Source organism: Amblyomma americanum, chromosome 10 (assembly GCF_052857255.1).
Source record: "Amblyomma americanum isolate KBUSLIRL-KWMA chromosome 10, ASM5285725v1, whole genome shotgun sequence".
In the NCBI taxonomy this organism is placed as follows: domain Eukaryota; kingdom Metazoa; phylum Arthropoda; class Arachnida; order Ixodida; family Ixodidae; genus Amblyomma; species Amblyomma americanum.
In genome coordinates, this window is record NC_135506.1 from 114,887,709 (window position 1) to 114,908,394 (window position 20,686).

A 20,686-nucleotide genomic window follows, 5' to 3' on the forward strand; every position below is an offset into this window, starting at 1 on the left:
CTGAAAGCGAAGGGATAGAGGAGGCAGTGAAATAAAGAAAAAATGAGATGCCGAGCGGAGGTTTCCGGAATAATTTTGACCGCCTGGGGATCTTTGACATGCACTGACATTGCATAACACACGGGCGCATTATGCGTTTCTCCTCCACCGAAACGCGGCCGCCGCGGTTGGGTTCATTTCACTCATTTCTTGCTTAGCGATACCAAGCTGTCAGCCGTGTATACATGACGTATTTACATGAGCTTGACTGAATGCGCGATTTTTTCTGATGACACGTTGTTGCTTCCTGTTTCATTAGGCCACCCGTCCACTCCGCCACGGTGGGCGCGTTTGGATAACGGCGAAACGCAGAAAGGTGCTGTGCGCTCAGTGCGCGTTAAAAAATCTTTCTTCTTTCAGTCCCGCCTTCCTCCCGCCTTTTGTGGTAGGTGTATGTGTTCACCCAGAAGTGAGACAATTAGTGCGTCTTACCATACCTCAAAAGAAATCTTCAATGCAAGCGAGGAGTAGCATTTCCTCCTAAATAGAAAGCTTTGCTACTACCTTCAGTAGCTTGTGGCTTGTTCGCGTTTCATATGGCCTTGAATTGGGGATAGCCACGTGACGTCGCAATGCCGCAGGTGTGCCGAAGCCGATGCAGCGGGAGATTCGAAAGCACAGGCGCATTCCTGGACCACTGGGACAGTGGACACCTCAGTCGTGCATTAAACTACGCGGTGATAGTGCCATAGGTGCGGCTGCAAGTGGTCGCATTGACAACGTTGTGGCAGAAACGCGGCACTTAAGCTATAGCCTTTCGGCGTTTATTGTGTCCATTGGCGTTAGTCTTCTATAATGATCTCGAGGAAAAGAAGAGCGCATAACTGGATCCCCTGCTGAGTGGACGCCTCAATCTCGCTTTGAGGTACTTGGCGGTACTAGACGCGGTGGCTCAGTAGTTAGGGCGCTCGGCTATTGATCCGGAGTACCCGGGTTGGCACCCGACAGCGACGGCCGCGTTTCAATGGAGGCGAAACGCAAACGCGCCCGTGTGCAGTCAGATGTCAGTGCACGTTGAAGATCCTCAGGCGACCGAAACTATTCCGGACACCTCCACTACATCCCTTCTTTCTACCTTTTTTTCTTTTACTCCCTCCTCTATTCCTTCCCTTACGGCGCGGTTCAGATGTCACCGAGATGACACACACTTACTGCGCCATTTCCTTGAAACTGAAATTGGTTTTTGGGGAAAGGAAATGGCGCAGTATCTGCCCCACATCTCGGCGGCCACCTGAACCGTGCCAAAAGGAACGAATAAAGGAAGTACCGAGAGATGAAGGAATAGGTGCCGTAGCGGAGGTCGCTGCAAAATGACAGTGGCTTCGCTCGGCTATGCCAGGATATATGTAGCGAAAGCAAGCTTGAAACTCTCCGGTTGGCCTTGTTCACATATTCCACAACGTATGAAGCACAGGCATAAACGTCCAGTATGACCTGTAGGTCCATGTTTGATTTCAGCACCGAGGCTATCCAAGGATTGAAGCGGTCGCGTCACTCTTACGCCTATTCTCTATCCTAAAGGCACGTTGTTCTTCGGTTTCTGGAGCCCGCCGCTTGAAGTCTCTTGGTCGCGTTCTATCGTCGTTCATCACGGGCCGTCTTCAGTGAAGCAGGACTCAGGTCTCTCCTCCGGCTGCTGTCGCTGCTGCTAGCGGTCGTGACACCGTGCGTTAAATGTGCCTGTCTCGCTGCGGCATATTCACGGTGGCCTTTAGCCAGTCGTTCGCCGCGCTGTTCGTCTGTTTCCTGGGAGATTAGTTTCCTCTTCATCTCGTTCCGCTGTCGATTCCAGGCCTCGTCCAGCTTATCAGAATTGTCGCCGTCCATACTGTCACCTCAACTGTGATTGCGGCGCACGCGAGCTCTCCTTTTCAATCATGTGACCTTTTGTCACGCATGCGACGCACGTATCGAAGCGAGCGGAGGCGAGCGCAACGACGAGGAACGCCGTGTCACGTCCTACCAAACGGCGGCAGCGGCGATCGGCGCGTTGTGACGTCATGCCAGATGGCGCGGCGAGCGCGCGAAGCACAGTAACCTTCCGCGGCGAGACGCGCGTTGTGACGCCACGTGCCTCGATGGACTACCGCCACGGCGAAATCGCGAGTTTGCGGTCAATAAAGCTTTCGATTTAGTAATTTCGACCACCTGGGGATCTACCGCGCACTGACATCGTAGAGCACACGGGCGTCATTTCCTTTCTTGAAAAATTGAAAATTGGTTTTTGAGGAAAGGAGATGGCGCAGTATCTGCCTCACGAAACAGTGGACACCAGAACGGCGCCGTAAGGGAAACAGCAAGGGAGAGACTGAGAAAATAGAGAAAGAGTTGCCGTAGTGGAGGGCTCGGGAATAGTTTTGACCACCTGGGGATCCATAATATGTACAGGCATCGCACCACACTCGGCCACCTTTTCCGTTTCGCCTCCATCGAAACGTAGCCGCCGTGAACAGGTTTGAACCCGGGTACTCGGCATCGGTAGCCGAGGGCTCTAACCACTGAGCCCCCACGAAAGGTGTCAGCGCTGTCTCCGGAATAATTTCGACCATGTGGGGTACTTTAACGTGCCCTGACATCGCACAGCACACGAACACCTTTTGCGTTTGGCCTCCATCGAAACGCGGCCACCTCGATTGGGTTCGAACCCGGGTACTCCGGCTACCACTGAGCCATCGCAGCGGGTGCCAGCCACTGTAAAATTCGTTCTCTAAAGGTGATAAGCGGCCATACACTATTATTTGCAGCGTATTACCCTGCCAGAACATATCGCCCCAAAGCTGTAAGTGGAGTTTCGATGCAGGCGAAACGCAAAAGGCTCCCGTGTGTAGTGCGACGTCAGGGGACGTTGAAGAACTGCGCGTTATATAAATTAATCAGGATGCCTCCACTCTGCATTCATCATAATAGCCTTTGGGTCGCTTCGCGATGTTAAACCACACAATTCACAATGCTCCCTTTCCGAGGCAGAATAAAACTTGAAACGCTGTATGGTCGAGCAAGCGATAGCGTAATAGTAAGCAGCGCGTACATGGCTTTTATCGCTGCGCGTTTCTTTGATTCCAATCTCACCTCCCCGTGCATAAGCTTAAGTCGCGTTTATTTTTGGCGCGCAGGCGGTCACCCACACCTAAACGCAATTTCGCATGGAGCTAAAACAATTGAGAGAACATTACGTGGAGGAATGCAGAAACGTGGGTTTTGAGGACAGGAAAAATTTTTATGAAAGGGAAGGACGCTTTAGCTCTCAGACCTGGACATATCGATGGACACCTCAACCGCGCCTTAAAGCATACAGCTGAAGGTGCCACTGGTACGAACTCCTCTCTCAGGTATCAAAAACCATGCAATTGAAGGTGCGCATGTGGTTGGTCCGAACCCCAGTTGCTAGCTAGCCTCCAACTTGACTAAAACATGTAAGCTATCTGCAAAAAGAAATGCTATGACACCATCCAGAATGCTATGCTACGAACGGTTGCTCAAAATTTTGGTGAATGTATTCGGGATTACTGCCACCACATCGGCTTCTTGGCTCAGGGCCATGTGAAAAACACGCCGAGCAAGCTACGGAAGGAAGTAGTAAAGCTTTCGCCAGCGGCGACGCAGGGATTTTCTCCACCGAAGCTCTGCCCTCTGAAACAGCGGCACAGCTCGAAAACAGAAAACATCGAGCCCGTTTCGGGCCCCACCCCACCGCTGCAGGGTTTGTGGCTCGCCGCGGTTGGGCCTCGACTCGACACGCTGCCTCTGTTGGACGCCGCGGCCACGGTTAATAAAGGCGAGGCCAAGGTACTGCTGGTAAAGCTGGTGTCCCTCGCTAACCCGGCCACCGCGCACTTTAAGGAGTGCGCGGATTTTGGTGCGTTTGCCATCAAAGTTCATGTCCTGGCTGAGGTACTGCGGGACTAGGGCGTCCTCACGGAGCGAGGTTGCCGAATTCCGCATCCCGCCTTTCCGCGCCGAGGAGCATCTAGATTCCGCGCCTGCTGGGCAGCTCCCGTCTTTCGCTGAAGCCCTTCTTGGAGGACGTCTGCGGTAACACCTGCGGCGCTTCTGCTCTGGTCCCGCCTGAGTCTCCGAGCCCGGGATAATCTCGCCTTCACCGCCCGGTGACCACAAAAATATTGCTTTTCTGACGCCAACTGCGATTTCCGACATGCACCACGTTGCTGTGACCTTGAAGGCCAACATTAATTCCGGCATGCCGCACATAGTGCCAATGCGCTGGACAACAGGCGCGTCGGCCATTGCGTATGATGGCTAAAATGATCTGCAGTTGGCGGCCGAGTCAATAATCCATAAACGCTACCGCGTGATGCCCTTAGGCGGAGAGTGTGTGCCCCATCGAAAAAAGCCTTATTCATCCGCTCATTAGAAGCTTATTGGTTGCTTGCTAGCGCAGTGCATGCTTTTAATGATGGTGACGGCGGGGAAGCATCGGCCGCATGTGCGCTTCGTGGTTGGTATAGGAAAGCATATGCTTGAAAAGCGGTCCGGTTCACACCTCGAGGGTCGCACCGGTGTTGTTAACGCGGTTGATGAGTCGCGGTCGATTGGCTTCGGCTTGTGGATGGGGCAAGTGAAGGAGTGCTTCAGTACAATCCGTATAATAGTGCGATCAGCTGGCTTTTTTTCTTTTTTTTTCGGCTGCGCGTGCAGTATTTTCTCCAAAATCGGGCAGAAAAACACAACAGACAGCCAGCTGTTTGCTAAATGCTTATACGTGTTTTATTCATTTATCTGTCAGTGTTCGCAGCTTCCGCTTGTTTGTCTTGTTGTCCGGGTCAGACACCTTGTCATTTAATTGTCGGCACAATTTTTTGAGGAGTACGTTTGTACTGCACCACAATGCATATTTTAGCCCTGTTTCACTCGTGTGTCCCTTTTCACAGACGTCGAAGTCTGAAGGCTTCGCATCGCTGAGCAATTGGAGTGTGAGTTCCGTAGCCACTTAGTGCTGGTTCTGGACCTCTAAAAATTCCACATGCTTGCACAGCTCTTCCACCACAACGTAATAGTGAGCCACAGCATTCATATCTGGCATTGCTGCGTAAACCATCCCTCTCCTTTCAATTTCGTTGCCAAGACCGTACTTGTGAATTTCCGGCAAAACTGCAACAGTCTTGTCAATTGTCAAGAGATCTTTGCATTTTTCGCGTTTCAACCTCTTCAGAGTAACCACGGAGTAACCAGCCACATATGCAATGACTGGAACGCCATCCGTCAGTTTTGACAGCGCCTTTTCTGTCACAACAATGTTGAATTTTCCGCTTGGCAGGGTTGTTTGCGTTTGCAGCCCTTCCCAATTTTGATTTTTGTCGATGTCGATTGCAGATACCGCGCTCATTTGTGGAAGTGTGCTTTGTAGTCGCAAATTGTTCTCACATTCATAGATTTGTCTTACGGGCAAATGATATTCTGAACCAGTCAGTCGTCGGTAACACCCAACGCTTGCTTCTAGGAGGTCGGTCCGGAACTTCCCAAGAAGCAAAAAAGAGGATTTCACAGGAGGATTTCAGCTTGACGTTGTGCACGTTTTTGTGTCTTACGCCTAGGTCCTGCGTAACTGCCGTGCGTGAAACAACCCAGGCTCCGCTGAGGACTCTGCATTCCACCAGGCCGGCGAAGCAGCAGGCGTACTTGAAAAGCTGTAATTTTTTTTAACCACTGGATCGCTTTTATACATCAGCCACTTTCTCATTCTTGAGAAGTAGGCTGAGGCTGTTTATTTGATTGGTTGGGAGCCTCAGGATCCTTGCTAGCCAAGGAAAGCCGCTAAGGCTGCCTGATCTTCTTTAAGGCTTTTACCATTAGCTATTTCCAAATTTCTTCCCTTCTTTTATTACTATTCAGTACAATCTTTTTAAGTCATCTGCACCATCGCCTCTTTTTCATACTCCAAAACATTCTGTGGAAAAGCAATTCTATACCTTGTGCTTGGCGCATGATGGCCTTAGCTGCCTATGTGCCATAAAACCCAACACAACACACAACGCAGCCGCATGTTGGGCTGAGAGTCGGACGTCAAGCATCACACGCCATGCGTAGAGCGTGTTCATTTCTTGCCGTGCTGGTTGCGCGCCTTCACTCGCTGGCCAATTGTGAATGACCAATTCTGCATACGTGGAATCTGTTAATGCTGCTATCGCGTGATAACATTATGGTGGAGCTTGCGTGTCCCCTCCAGCTTTTATCTGTACTTCTTTCTGTTTGCGTCGGATCGGTGGAAGTTCTTCCACAGAACACTACCAGACCATGCCACCTTTTTGATGGAGACCACAAACAAATATCTATGTCATTAGATAAATAACAAGATATGGCCAGCACAATACTCATCGGCATATGCGCGGTGAGAGGAACTGGCTACCCTCTACCACTCTGCATCGGGCAGTCTGGGCAGACACATACAGCCGAAAATTAAAAATCAGTTATCAATGGGAGACACTTTTGAGCAAACCTGCCGGACACGTTTCTGCTGAATGAGTTGGCGACACTGGCCTCTAGCGCCAATGGACTCCTGGTACAGGGAAGACCGCCCAGTGGCCAGGTCCCCTTCTTCTAATCCCCATGCTTTTCAGTGGGGCTTGACGCTCATGAAGAGGTCATTTTTTCCTTTTCGGGGTCGATTGGGCCCAGTGCTTGTATTTTTTCGTTTAACCTGCTGTTTTAATGCGAGAACGTTATTGCCCCCATGTCAAGAAAAAATTTCCAGGCGTCGGCGTTGGCGGCCGTTTGAGGCCTCGCTGCCGGAGCAACCAACCGCGTAAGGAACCGAGGTGGGTCACCTGGGTCACGTGACCTTGTGGGGTCATAACAACCTTCACACCGTACTGTGAGCAAACTGACTAGCGTGGCAGGTGTGCAGCTAAGTTAACTGATTGGTCGCTAGAAGTTTCTCGGGAAGAGCAGCCTGGGTCTCACAAGCCCCGCCTCGGTGACAGCACCTGCCATCGCAGGGAAGTGGCGCATCGCTTTTTCACTGTACCACTGCGCTAGGGGTGGTGTGAGGGCCCTCAGGGGGCTATGTGTGTAGGGAATGAGCAAGTCCGCATATATAGGCGTCAATCCATTAGCGCTATCGACTTATATTCTTAAACTGGACCTTAAAAGTGCCCCCAAGTTTCTCGTTTTTTGTTTCGTGACCGCGGGCTCATGTTACAATCGATCTTCAACGTGGTGAAGTCAGTACGCGATGCGACTATCATGTGCCCAGTGTTTCGGTACAGCAAGTTCGCCGAATGTGTTCAGCATATAGACCACCTGAAACCCTGTCACCAGTGCCGGACCTGTGGCCATGCGGCTATCGTGTTCGGCGGGGCTGCTTCGATGCAGCTTGCCCGGTGTGTCAGCAGCCCAGGTTGGACGCGTGCAGGCCTGGCAGGGGCGCCTCTTGCCACTTTCTTCGCACTCCAGCCGTTTTGAGCGCGGGAGGTCGAGAGGTCTCCACAGGGCTTCCCATCGGTTAACCCTATCGAGCGTGTTAACTGCAATGGCAAGCACGCGACGGAGTATCCCGTGACAATGCGTTCTGTGTTAATAATATTACGCGGCAACACCTAGGTGCTCTTATATTCCCGTCATTCATTCGCACTTTAATCAACTTAACCTGCATGGCATAAACTTGACGCCAAGAAGTTTATCGGAGGAAAGAAGCTTATAGAATGAATTTTCGGCGCCAACTTTTGGGGCACACGTCTTGTCCTAGCTCATAAATAGAAATGGAACCCAGAGAATCATGTGCGAAGTCGACGGCGTGACCAGGGAACGTCCCGTCCCAATTTTACTGCTTCTGATCACGTGGCACAGTTGGCTGTCGGAGAGGGAGCTGTGTTGGGTGGCGAGGTGTCGTCCTGACCGCTACTTCTCAGCGCCGAGGACACGGAACTCTATTTAAAACAGGTTTTTGCCTTTATCAAGGCATCCACAGTTAGAGCTAGGGTGGTTTTGCATATTTTCTCATATGGAGTTATACCCGCAACGGGTGCACTCAACGAATGAGCGAATGTTATGCTAAAGCATTCGCGGCGTCCTGCGGTGTCAGTCATGTGTGGTCACTAGGTTCACGTGGATGACCTGGACCTACACCACCCGATGTAGGTGCCGAAGCACTCGTGCTAGGCTTCCGTCAAGTCCGGGCTAGAAGGTTAACAGCACCCAGGCAGCGACGCCACGTCATACCGACATAGAGCCTTCAACCTCTCGCCTGAGGACGCCGTGCAAGTGAACGCTACGACTTCCGACAAGGTGCCACAATTGAACAACAGAGCTACAACCTCTGGCCTCAAGACGCCATGGAGCTCAAAAGCTACAGCCTGTAGCCTGGAGACGCAGCGCTTAAACTCCGAGATTCACGCTACGACTCGGGAATATCACCCCGCCCACCAAAGACACTGCCTCACGAGGCCATGGATCACATCGACAAAAACTACTGGGAGGCATTGTTGCAGTGTCTCCCAAACGTTAAGCCACCTCGTTTGGTCTATCGGTCAGAATTTCCTTCTTTCTTCAGTAGTGATTGGGAGCGTTGGTAATGCTCGTCAGCTTGTTTTCTTCTCATATAATATGTCGTCCTAGTAGATCTCAGTAGGTCCATTTCCTCCGCCCCTGAGACACCATGACTGCAGAGTGAGTTAAAAGTCACCCATCATCCCGGATCCCGCTTTCCCAGCAAATCTTCTGTCATCCTGACCGAGCGAAAGTTACTCAGACAATCACGTCAATCCTCCCGCAATGACTCCTCAGCCTTTGACGAAGCGAATGCGGACTTGAAACTGATTCTATTCGTTCTCAGAGCGTAGCTCTTAGGAGCCCATTTGAGGAGTTCTCGTCGTTGATGTAGTCGGTGTAACATTCCACTTGAAAGGTGGCGTGCGCAGGCGTGTGACAGGGGGCGTGTTGGCAGGTAGTAGCTGAGCTAAACGCCACCTGCCACGGCTAGAGCGGAGGAATGGACAACCGGAATGTGGCTGCCATGGGAAGAACTCGGAGGGTAGCTAGCAGCGTAACACTTCATCTGCCAGCTGGAGCAGGTGGCGTGTGGAGAGCTGCGCTCAAAGTTCGTATTACTGGCCCTCGTAATCGCCATTCCATGTTTTTGTTCGCTTTTCGTCGCTGGTTTAAGTAACGTCACGCCATACTTTCCACGTTTACCATTATCTCAAGCCGTTGGACAAGAGAGGTTTCGCGTCGTTTCAGACACTGATGAAGACAAAATTCGGAGGGATGGTTCTCACGGCACGTCACCAGCCTCGCTTGATGGCCGTATTACCGAGTGCGGCACCATTGGTACCGTTGCCACACCAAGCTATTTATGATTTCGCGTAATGGCCATGCGAGCGCATAACGTGCGCTATGGGAGATCTTAAATGTCGCTTAGTTTCGTTTCCTTCTTTGAGGACAGGCGCTGCGAACGATATCACGGTACTCAAACCTTGACCAAACAATGCGGCCAAGAACTCCGCTCTCTACGCGACCACCAGGCCCAGCCTCGTGACCACTAGTACCGTGATTCCAATCGAAAGAACTCTTCTAACACCATAAAATGGATGGTGCTGGGACATAGGTGAATATCTCGTGTAAGGGAAATTGGCGTGACGTATACGTCATTACAACGCCGGTCATTTTGTGGTGCTATTCAACCCACCTAGTGGGCCAGCGCCACAAAATGCATCAGGACGACAGGAATCACTTAAAAGGTAGTAACCATAAACGCCCAAGACCTGAATGTATTTACCACAAGCCTTTTGCCTAAACGTCGTCTACCTATGGACCTTCAACAAAAGGCATTTACCATGAAGGCCTTGACCCTAAAGGCCTTTATCATGAGACCTTTGACCTAAAGGCGTTTTCTTTGGTCTCTGGCGTCGAAAGAAAACGCCAGATTTTGAGTTCGAGATTTATAAGTTTGTATTTTCATTGGATACCACGAATATCACTTTTCTTAACGCTCGGAAGTTATTCCACAAATCACGCCACCAAATATGAGCACAGCTCAGGCATCGTTTTGTAACATGGTGCAGGCGCTTTCATGCTTTGCGAGCTTTCCCAGATTCTAATCCGACATCTCCCAGTTAATACGAAAGAAAGCTTTAGAAGTGCATCACCGTTTGTTTTTCTCAGACTGCAGTTAGTAGCGAAAGAAACAACGAAGAACGACGAAGGCCAATTTACAGGGCTGTGGGGGAAAAAAAATGAAGATGGGGCCAATTCGGCACTGAACCGCTCGACATCGCGGTACGGGTGCCCCGGTTTATGATTGGAGTATTCCCGCGGCCAATTCATTATTAGCCTGATATATCCTCTAAAGGACAAAGCCCTCTCCCATAACCCTCCAATTAACGTTGTCCTGTGCTGCGCTTTGGATTTCGTCCCCTTAGTAAGTAGGTAAGCGATTTCATCAGCTAATCTGAGATTACTACTCTGTTCATCGCTATCTTCTATCCTCAGCACTTCCTTATCCACTTTTCTGAATACCTCCTATGAACACGCGGAGAACAGTAGCGGCAGGATCCTGTCTCCTAGCCGGACACCTTTCCTGATCGGTGTTTGATCCTTTTTCCTTTCTTTAATGGCTATGATCACCGAGCAACGGCTATGAATATTTCTCCCTACATTTGCATGTGCCTTCTACACCGTGATTGCACAACGCCTGCATCACTACGGGCGTTTCAACCGAGTCTAATGTCGTCTTGTAGTCTATGAAGGGTATATACCGGGTGCTTCACCTAAGATGTTTTGCAGTTTTTAAAAAATACAATTTTTGTTTGTGTTAGCAGCGCGATTGTTTCGATATAGCATGGTCAATGGGTAGCGCGTTTGAATACGATAAGGACATGCTAATTAGAAGGCTGGTTTTCTGATATGCAATAGTTAACTTTTTATTACTCTCACTCTCAATAAAGTAACGTTGCTCCTAATTACTGCACGGCTCCTGAATACAACATGCTTCATAACCCGCAGTCTTCAATGAGCACGCAAAATCCCAAATCCGCACCACATAGACCAGTCCTCACAGATTGAATTAGCTAGGGCGTCGATAAGTAGTTCCTCACAACGATTACTGGCGCTTTTACGGTAAAAAACACCGCATGACCACAACAGCCACGACTAATGTGACAACTATGACCACGCAGGCGTGCAGGCATGCAGTTGTCGAGGCGGATCTAATGAGGCTTGCTTCGTCGAAACAAGCGTGGCATCCAAAGGTATGAACTATTACAGCATCTGTTGGCATGGGACGACATGTACGTTGAGTGCAGCAACAATGTTTTTTTCTAATTCTGCGTGGTGGTACCGGAACAGGCAAATTTACTGAAACACTTACTCGCCAGTTTCATTATTAATGTTTTAAATGAATCACCTTTGCAATATCTTCTAACAGTAGTATTTTGAGGGACATGGCTCTGAGTAAACGGCGTCGGAGAGAATTGTGATAACCTAAAACGCAGCAGTCTCTTTTTTTCCTTTTTGGAAGTTTGGCTTTCTTGCTGAACATTTTTCTTCATATCGTTTTAACAGTTTCCTCAATAATTCTAACATTGTTATTTTGAGGCACTTGGTCACGAGTAAACTGAGCCGGTGAGAATGGTCATAACCTAAAACGCTGCATTTTTTTTGCCTTTTTGGAAGTTTCGCTTTCTTGCCGAACTTTTTTCATCATTTTGTTTTAAGCGTTTCTTCTCAGTAGTCCACGGTCTTTTCCCAAACACGATTTGCCCAAGCCAACTGTCGTGTGTGCCGTCCAAGTCTGAAGACGTCGTATATATTCAGTGGCCTCGGCGATTATCACTGCATTTAAGCGGAAGCCCTGCTTGAGCTCCTGTGCGCTGTTTTCTTGGTTACAAACCGCCCCGAAGCCTTCAACACTCAACTAACGCTCAGCACAGGCGTTTGCATTCATGCCCAGAAATTTCGGATCAAAAATTTAGAAAATTGGGACATTAAGATACTTTTGAGTCGCTTTGGGACGTTAAACCCCCATAAAGCGTAAACCAGTTAAGAATCCCATAGAAAACCAATTGGGAACGCTTTTCACGATAGCAAGAGCGTTAACAGAAAAAAAATCCAGACTGCCGTCGGGTGATCGGCAGATATGTGGATTGCTGGGGTGAAATCCTAACAATATATGAAAAAAAGTTTGTTTTCGCGACTGTTTTCCTGTTCAGAAATGTATTTTTTTCAGAGCTGCTGGGTATTTCAAACCTCATGTCCAACAATTTTGAGCAAAAAATTTGTGAATGTGAAAATTGTTAAAGATTTTTGAGAAAATCTTGAAGTTAGTGATTCATTATTATATGTACCAAAATATTCAATATATCGTGACCATACATAACCTTACATCACTAATCGGCAGTCTGAACTGTTCAATCCAATCGAACAGTTAAGACTGTCATTGTAAAGCAATGGGGGCAGCTTTTGACGATAGCAAATATGTGCCTGCCGATTGGTGAGGTGCGGATATATTTATTGTTATAGCGAAATCTTGCATTAGATGCAAAATTAAGTTCATAAAACGTTTCCCGCTCAAAAATTGCTTTCGTCCAGAATTGTTGTGTATGTCTGTATCGGTGCAATGCATTCTTCACTGCAGGCTGTGCCACTGCCAGTACTACTGACACGCTGACGTTGCTTAACACCTCTGGACTCTGATAACTCCAGGCACATGAGCAGTCAGTCAGCACTGGAGCATTCTTGTACATCCGGAATATATCGCGTCACAGCACCTAAATAGTTTCCAACGAGGGTTCTTGACGAAGAAAGCATTCCACCTCTACGCCGTGACAGCGGCGAGCGGCGACATCATCCTTGCTGGCTATTCAGCTGGCGGCGGCGCTCGTGTTATTCCTCATGCTGGTCATTCCATGACCACCTACACTCCCCTAAACAATAACCACTCCCACATGTCCCGCAAGACGCCAATGACACCATACGACCATAGTAACGCAGCACGAAACAGGAAACACAGCATTCGAGGATTCCTCAAGAAATCTTTGCCCCGTTACCGTGAACACCTGAGCAACCACAACCTTGAAAACCACTACGCCACAGCTGCAACTGTAACAAATACAGAAAGACAAAACGCAAGCACCTCAGCTATGGACGCATTCGCAAACACCTCAACCACAATGGGAAAAACGCACGAGTGAGCACAACAGAAGCAACTCAGGCCAAAACAAGAACTCCTCTCCTACCGCAACCTGCCAGGACGATCGGTGGCGATCATGTTCGTGCCTCGGCAACTGCGGCGCAATCACTATGGACACACCACCTACTCAGCGTCGGCATGCCTTCCATCATCGCGGCTTGCCTTTGCTGCGGGGGAAGAGAGTAAGGTGAGTAAATCTGAAATCAGCTACGTCGAGCAGTCCGCGCCAACGTAAAACGCCAAGAATGTGGTGCGACGCCCTGTTCAGACTTCTTTTCTGGAACCACGTCGTCGAAGGAGACAGCTCTCATTATGTAAGACAAAAAAAGACGATTTAAGCGTGGTTAGAGAAAATGCGCATTGGATGCGTTCCCACTTCAGTTTCTATTTCTTTTCGAGGCTTTAAGACGGCAATTTTAAGCAGTGTTTTCTGGATCTACACCGCGTGAACGGAAGTTGATGCATGTAGTATCGGAAGTTGACGTATGTAGTATTGTAGATGGTTCCCTCTTATGGGCTCCTGTCCTACTTCGTTTTCACTCTTCCTCATAATTATTTCCCCTTCGCCGCATGGTGCTACGGACTCCAGCCCTGACATCAGCAGATGCGGTGCAGCTGGCTCCTTTCGATTTCTCTCTAATAGCACCACTACGCCAACGCACCACTTAGCGAACACCACAGTAATTTATATCATGCCCTAACTCGTTTCTTATATTAAAAGAACTATGATCTATCTACCAAGCATTGTGAGGACTCCGAAAAACTTTTTTTTCTTTCAGATTTCTGTACCACCCCCGCTTCGGAGTTTAGCCTGCTGCGGCAGTGCCAACGCGTGCTACAACACCTGCCGGAATCCGCTGGTGACGTGAATCTGCTTGCGGAGCCACAGATATCCCCCTCCGCTGACTGTCCACAGCGTTGTGTGCAGAGCGCAAGGTGTGCGAAGGAGTTGTGAGACTTCCTGTGCAGGACGTCTGTCGCAGCACTATTTCGTTTCAATCCTGTCACACTCCTAGGTTTCAAGACTTTCGCGCTCTCCTCGTTGAAATAGCTGCAGTGTATATGCGACATCGCACTGGAATACAAGAACTAAGTTGAGGCTACGCTCATGCCTCGCAGTTACACACGCAGATCTCTTTTAGAGAGAGAAACTCCCTCACTAGCCTTTTTTACGATGGCTGCAATATGGCGGAGATGAAATGTAAAGATCCCAGTTCATTGTGCGATGCTAGAGTATGTTAAACCCCACTTAGTTGTTATTGAGCTATTTTTTTCGGTATCTCTCATCGTTCATGAGTACAGCTTAGTTCGGGATGTTATCCTCACATGATTGGGAGGAAAATATGACCATGTAGGGGATGTTGTCCTTTTCGTGCTAATTAAAACAAGCTGTTCTCCATTGTTGCCGCTGATATCGCCACCCATGACCACCGGTATTTCATTCTGTGCTGTGTTCTGCACTCCACGAAAAGTACTGCATTCTTTGCAGCCTTATTTCCTGAGACGCTTTGTTACCACGCACGACTGGTACCTGCGCTCTAGCTGCTACCACTTCGTTGTTATCGTGCGCAGTAGTACAATCAATAGTGTTCACCCCTCGCATCTTTGAGCACACTTCCAAATAGCTGCTCTTCACTGAAGACGAGGGGAAAAGCTGTATTTAAGGGAAATTCATGAATGCCTAATTAAGCCACCGACATGCACACTGATTTTTAAACCACGAAGCTCCGTTTAGGGGAGGAAACGCGAACAGCCACGCATTCCGTGCCGTCTTATTATTCGAGGCCCCCTAAAGAAATAGTAGACCCCCAAAAATGCAATAAAAAGGCGCCATTGAAATAGCTGTTAGCCGTGTACCAAGCGCTTTCCGGCAGGCTACAAGGTGAACCAGTCCGTGTGGGTATGCCGGCAACGCGAAGCGTTTTAGAGTGGAAGCTCAGCGTGGTAAGAGCGAGACATGGGCAGCGTTGAAAGCGAAGCTACTGCACATAGTCGGTGCTGAACCAATGGTAGCAGTATAAGAAGCCAGAATACCTGTCACGAGGTGCGGCTGCTGGCCCATCCGGTCACGTGGCAGCCAGCCTATGTCGCCCTTGTGTAGAGCGTTCGAGCAGTGCGCACCAATCAACGTCTGTGTTGTTCTACCCCGGCGCAACACTTCCTTCAAGAACTTCGCAAGTGCCGCGAGGGGTGCCGCTTTATCTGGAGTTCAGTGCACTGCTCGCAAGCTTTGCACATCGGTAACGCATACTACACGTTCTGCACGTGCATGCGCTGGAGTTTCTTCGTCGCTGCGTCCTTGCAACATTGTCGAGGACTGGAGACAACTGTGCCAACCTACCACCATTTACCGGGAACACCGCAATAGCTATCGATGTTAACGCGTCCCTAAAGTACCTCGTCCGACGGAATGGTCTCGACCAGGTTTTGATAGGGCTTTCTTTCAAGAAACAGGCATGCGCAACGGACCTTTCACAGAAATACGCATCACTCTTGTCTCAGTACGTTTCGGCTGTAATAGGGCAGGTCCACTTACTACGAACTTCGGATGCAACGAAAGCAATCAGCTTGACCTCCAGGTTGATTACAACTGAGCTCCACTGTAGTCATGAGAGAAACATAAACACCACTGAAGAAATTCTTTGCCGCTCATCGCATCTAGTTGCATTTCAAAGCTAAAATAAGAAAGAATGTTATGGTTTGCCAATTGTATCAGGACAGCAATGACTCGTTGCGGGTTTATTGCAGGTCCCGACAAGCTTGTCGCCAACTGAGCACCGAATCCGGCTGAGTCAACGCTCTCGTGACACCTGGACAAGAGTGCGCAGAGCCGCAAGGCTGCAAGATCTCCACCGCGCCAGGATTCATTGTGCTGGCAAATCAGTTCGAGAGCGGCACTCCTATTGTTCTTCATGCGGGCGCCCATAGCTGTCTTTGCCACAGCACCAATGTTCTTCCCCTCAGAGACAAGACGTTTTTTTTCGACACAACATGGCGCCAAAAAATAGCGCGCAGCACACAGGCAGAAACAACTTATCAGAAACTTATCCACTTATCAGAAAAAACTGTCACAGCACAGCATACACACAGCACACAAAAGAAAAAAAAGGCTTCAACGAGGGTTCCCACAACATCGCAGACAGCAATCACGCACTGGTGTGCGCCGCCTGCAATCAGCGCCGTAGAAGTCACATTGCGGAAGGTTCAGAAGAACTGACACATCTAGGACACCTATCAGATATCCTAGGCACACAGGAGAGGACACTGCTGCGCAGCCACATAAACTCGCACCGGTACCATGAGTATAATAGCACAGGTCCCACAGAGGTACAACACACATCTTCAAAGGCAACCTGCTCAAGAGGACACTTCCCCTTTTATGGCCACAGAAGGCTACTCCTGCGACGACGACAATGAAGACCAAGACAACGGCGCGCACTATCAACATGCCCTCTGAAACGGACGCACCATGAAGAACCACAATCTCGGCGACTACCGTTTTATCCAGTAGTTCGTCTAACGAAATGGCAGAACGAACAGCCAACAACGCCTGTACAGCCATGACAAACGATTGTCGTAATGCACATCACGCATTGCAGTCCGAAGCCTTTACCGTTCAGACTGCAGGGCCCGACGACAGGTTGTTCCTGGTGCTGTGCGACGGCAACTACGGTGAGTTCATGGATTGCTTGTAGATTTTCTTCAACAATCCCAAGCATTGCGAAAAAATTCCGCTTCTGCTTGTTGGTATAGGTATTGACAGAGGGACATTAACGTCACCTCAAATTTATTCTTGCTTTAACAGGCGGAAGCTGCGCGTGTGATAATAAATTATAATTGATTGTTGGGGAAAGGAAATTGCGCCGTATCTGTCTCACATCTTGGCGGACACCTGAACCGCGCCGTAAGGAAAGGAATAAAGAAGGGACTGAGAGAAGAAAAGAAAAAAAAGAAGGTTCCGTAGTTAGTGGAGGGCTCCGGAATAATTTCGACCACCTGCGTATCTTTAGCGTGCACTGATATCGCACAGCACACAGACCCTTTTGCATTTCGCCTTCATCGAAACACGGCTGCCATGGTCGGGTTCCAAAACGGGTCATGCGATAATGAAAGTTTCTTCAAGCAACCGTGGCTCTGTTAACATCAGTGAATTTCACACATGCTATACCGCACGTAACTTCGCTTCCACCTTACACTCCACAGAAGTAATGCTCTGCTCAAACGACAGGCGGTTTACTTCAGCCAAGAAAGTAACGTATACTGTTAAGTCATATATAGTTAGCTATTCGTGGTCGTCACCGGCTTGCCGCCATAATCGTGACACTGAATTAGTGAGGGCCTGCATTTTCCTATTCTATTTCCCTAGCAGTTTCGAAAGAGTAATGCGCGTAATCCATCATGGCCTGGGTTCTTCACACGGGTCAAACCGGAAGAGAGTTATGCGTGCTTTTTCGCACAGATATCGTCCGCGGAGTTTCTGCTCCGGCGCATAGACGCTGGCTGCAAAGATCGTCTTCTATTCAGCACGGCAATATAGGAGATGTTCCAGCAATCACAGGAGCAATCAGCGTGTGCAGTCGAGTTTTCCCGAATAATTCTTACGTTTGTGAAAAGCGGACGCTTATATTCGAGGCGTTAAGTGCGTTTACTTTCAGTACATTCTGAGGCACACTTCCGAACCCACTGGGCCCTCTAAGCAGGAACATGTCACGAGCAGGCTTTTCGAGCGTAAACGCCGCTGAGCAATGCCTAATTAGCCGTGAGCAGCTATGTCGACTCCCCCTGCGGTGGCTACAGAAAACAGAAGCTATATCTACACGCGCACAGAGCTCCAAACTCGAAACTTTTCGTATTTCTTGTGCACGTATTCGGAAAAGTACAAACACTGTCATTCTTTTTCCAGCAGCTCAGTCTCCCGCCCTTACGTTGCGTGTTCTTCAAATGCTAGCGCATGAAGTGTAAGACTACGAGCCATCCGGACGCCTAAATGTGGCACCCCTCTCGTGCAGGTCTACAGATCATGCCCTCTGCCCGGCGAAGTAGCGGCAGGCTAGAGCCGCTCTCGGGCCCATGAGGTGTAGACGCCATCGAGAGAAACCGGGACAGCCACAAACACAAGCTCTACGACTGTCTTTATTACAAGAACTGTCAAGGATGTTCAACCGGGAGTGACAACATCGACATGGATATCCTCGAATAATCCTCGTAGCGCTATCAGGCTCCACACAACACTGCAGCCTCCGGTCATCGCCACACAGCCACGGAGTTTTAGATGTTCTCGGCCTGTACCGCCGGCTGACAAAGAGATCATGGTGAGTACACGGTTTCCACAAAATACATTTAAATCTAACCTTAAAAGTACTGCGTAGCTGTCACCAATCTGACGCGGCCAGCCGGCGCTGCGATTGTTCCATCGCGCTACAGAAAACTTCAGGCATCAGCCACACACATCACGAGATTCGAGAGTGCAAATTAGCAACAACGAGAGCCGTGCGTTTGATTGAAAGTTTGTTTGAAGTTTGAAGTTTGAAAGTTTGAAAGTTTATTCGGTCATATTACAATATGCCCCCGGGGAGAGGCAAAAGGAGGCAGACAGAGCGTGCCTCCTGACGAGGCCTACACCCCGGCTTACACATCTGGACACTGGTGACTAGACGGCAAATCATGTTTACAAAAAAACAATCATTTTCAAGAAAAGAACAGCACACTTAAGGGTATCAAACCTGATCACGAGACAAGAGAGAAAGACATTACTATAATGTTAAAAAAACAAAAACATGACATCGTTACGCCCGAACTGTCTAATCATAAATACAACACAGATAATAACTAAAAAACAAAAATAATTAGAAAATTTTATAACAGGCACTGGAGTATAAATATACAGACAACAAAAAAAGAATCAGTACCAACTAGACTCAAGTAATCGCAAAATTACAAAATAGGAAAAAGCAACTTCAATTTTTTCTTAAAGGCAATAGAGCTCGTAGCTTCTTGAGCCATTGTCACTAAAGATGGGTGCGCATTACATAAGGCTGCAATTTGGTTAGTTACACTTTGTGTTCCATAATTCGTTCTGGATCTTGTAGCAGATAGGAAAACCACGCGCAATTCATATTTAATGTTTCTAGAAAAGTACATATTCTGAAAATAAGTGAAATCCTCCTTAATTTTATAAAACATGTGAATCGCTAAGCTAAAGTTGTAACAGTCAAGGAAACTGCGTGCATGAAAAGTTTTGAAGAGGTTTGTTTCATCAGTTGGATTTATACATAAGGCACGTAAGGCTCTTTTCTGGAGGGCAAATAATTTATGTGAATCAGTTTTATTGCAGGTACCCCATACTAGATTGCAATATACTAGATGAGAGTGCACCAAAGCAAAATATAATTGTTTTCTAACCTGCATTGGTAAAAGGTGTCTTAATCGGTAAATCACACATAACGATCTCGCCATTTTCAATCGGATGTTGTTCACGGGATCACTCCACCCTAGATCACTGCGGAAATACACACCATGAAACCGAATGCTATGCACTTCTTCAATTCTTAGGTTATTAAAGTGAAGTGAGATGTGGTGATCTACTGGCTTATTTTTTGGGTGGCAAAGCATGAATTTCGTTTTGTTAACATTCGATTCAAGTTGATTAACAGAGAGCCAGATCATTAACTCTTTCAGCCAGACATTTGATTGCTGCTCAAGTGTTTGTAGGTTAGTGCCTGAAAAGAACACGTTTGTGTCATCGGCATACAACACAATATTAGTAGTTAAAGGAATATTAACAATGTCATTGATGTACACAATGAACAAAAGGGGCCCTATAATAGAACCTTGGGGCACGCCAAAGTTTACTAAACCAAATTCAGATTTTATATCGTGTATTTTCGTGTATTGCCTCCGTGAATTTAAATAACTCTCAAGTAGTTTATTGGCAATTCCACGAATTCCGTATATCTTTAACTTTTTAAGTAATATTGAATGCTTAACCCAATCAAAAGCCTTACAAAAATCAAGAAATATTCCAACAGTGTAAAGTCTATTTTCAAAATTCTGAATTAAACAGTTTTTTATGTCTAATAGTGCTGTTTGGGTTGATTTACCTTGGTGAAAGCCATACTGCTCTGCGCAAATTAAATTTTTAGCTTGGAGGAAGCTATAAACTCGCTTGAAAAGCATACGCTCAGCTACTTTTGAAAACAGTGGCAGCACTGAAATGGGGCGATAATTATTCGGGTCATTTTTCTTTCCGACTTTGAAGACCACTGTAACACGCGCAACTTTGAGTTTTTCAGGAAAGACTCCTGTGAGCAGCATTCTATTACAGATATGTGCGAGAGGGCCAACGATATTTCTAACAACACATTTAATCGGAAAAACGTCTATTTCGTCATCACCAGGTGAACAAGTATTCCTAAGAGAATTTATGATGGATTTTACTTAATCTATTGAAGTGGGCGACAGAAATATGGAAGCATTACTTCTGGAAAGCATGTATGACTCTACTGT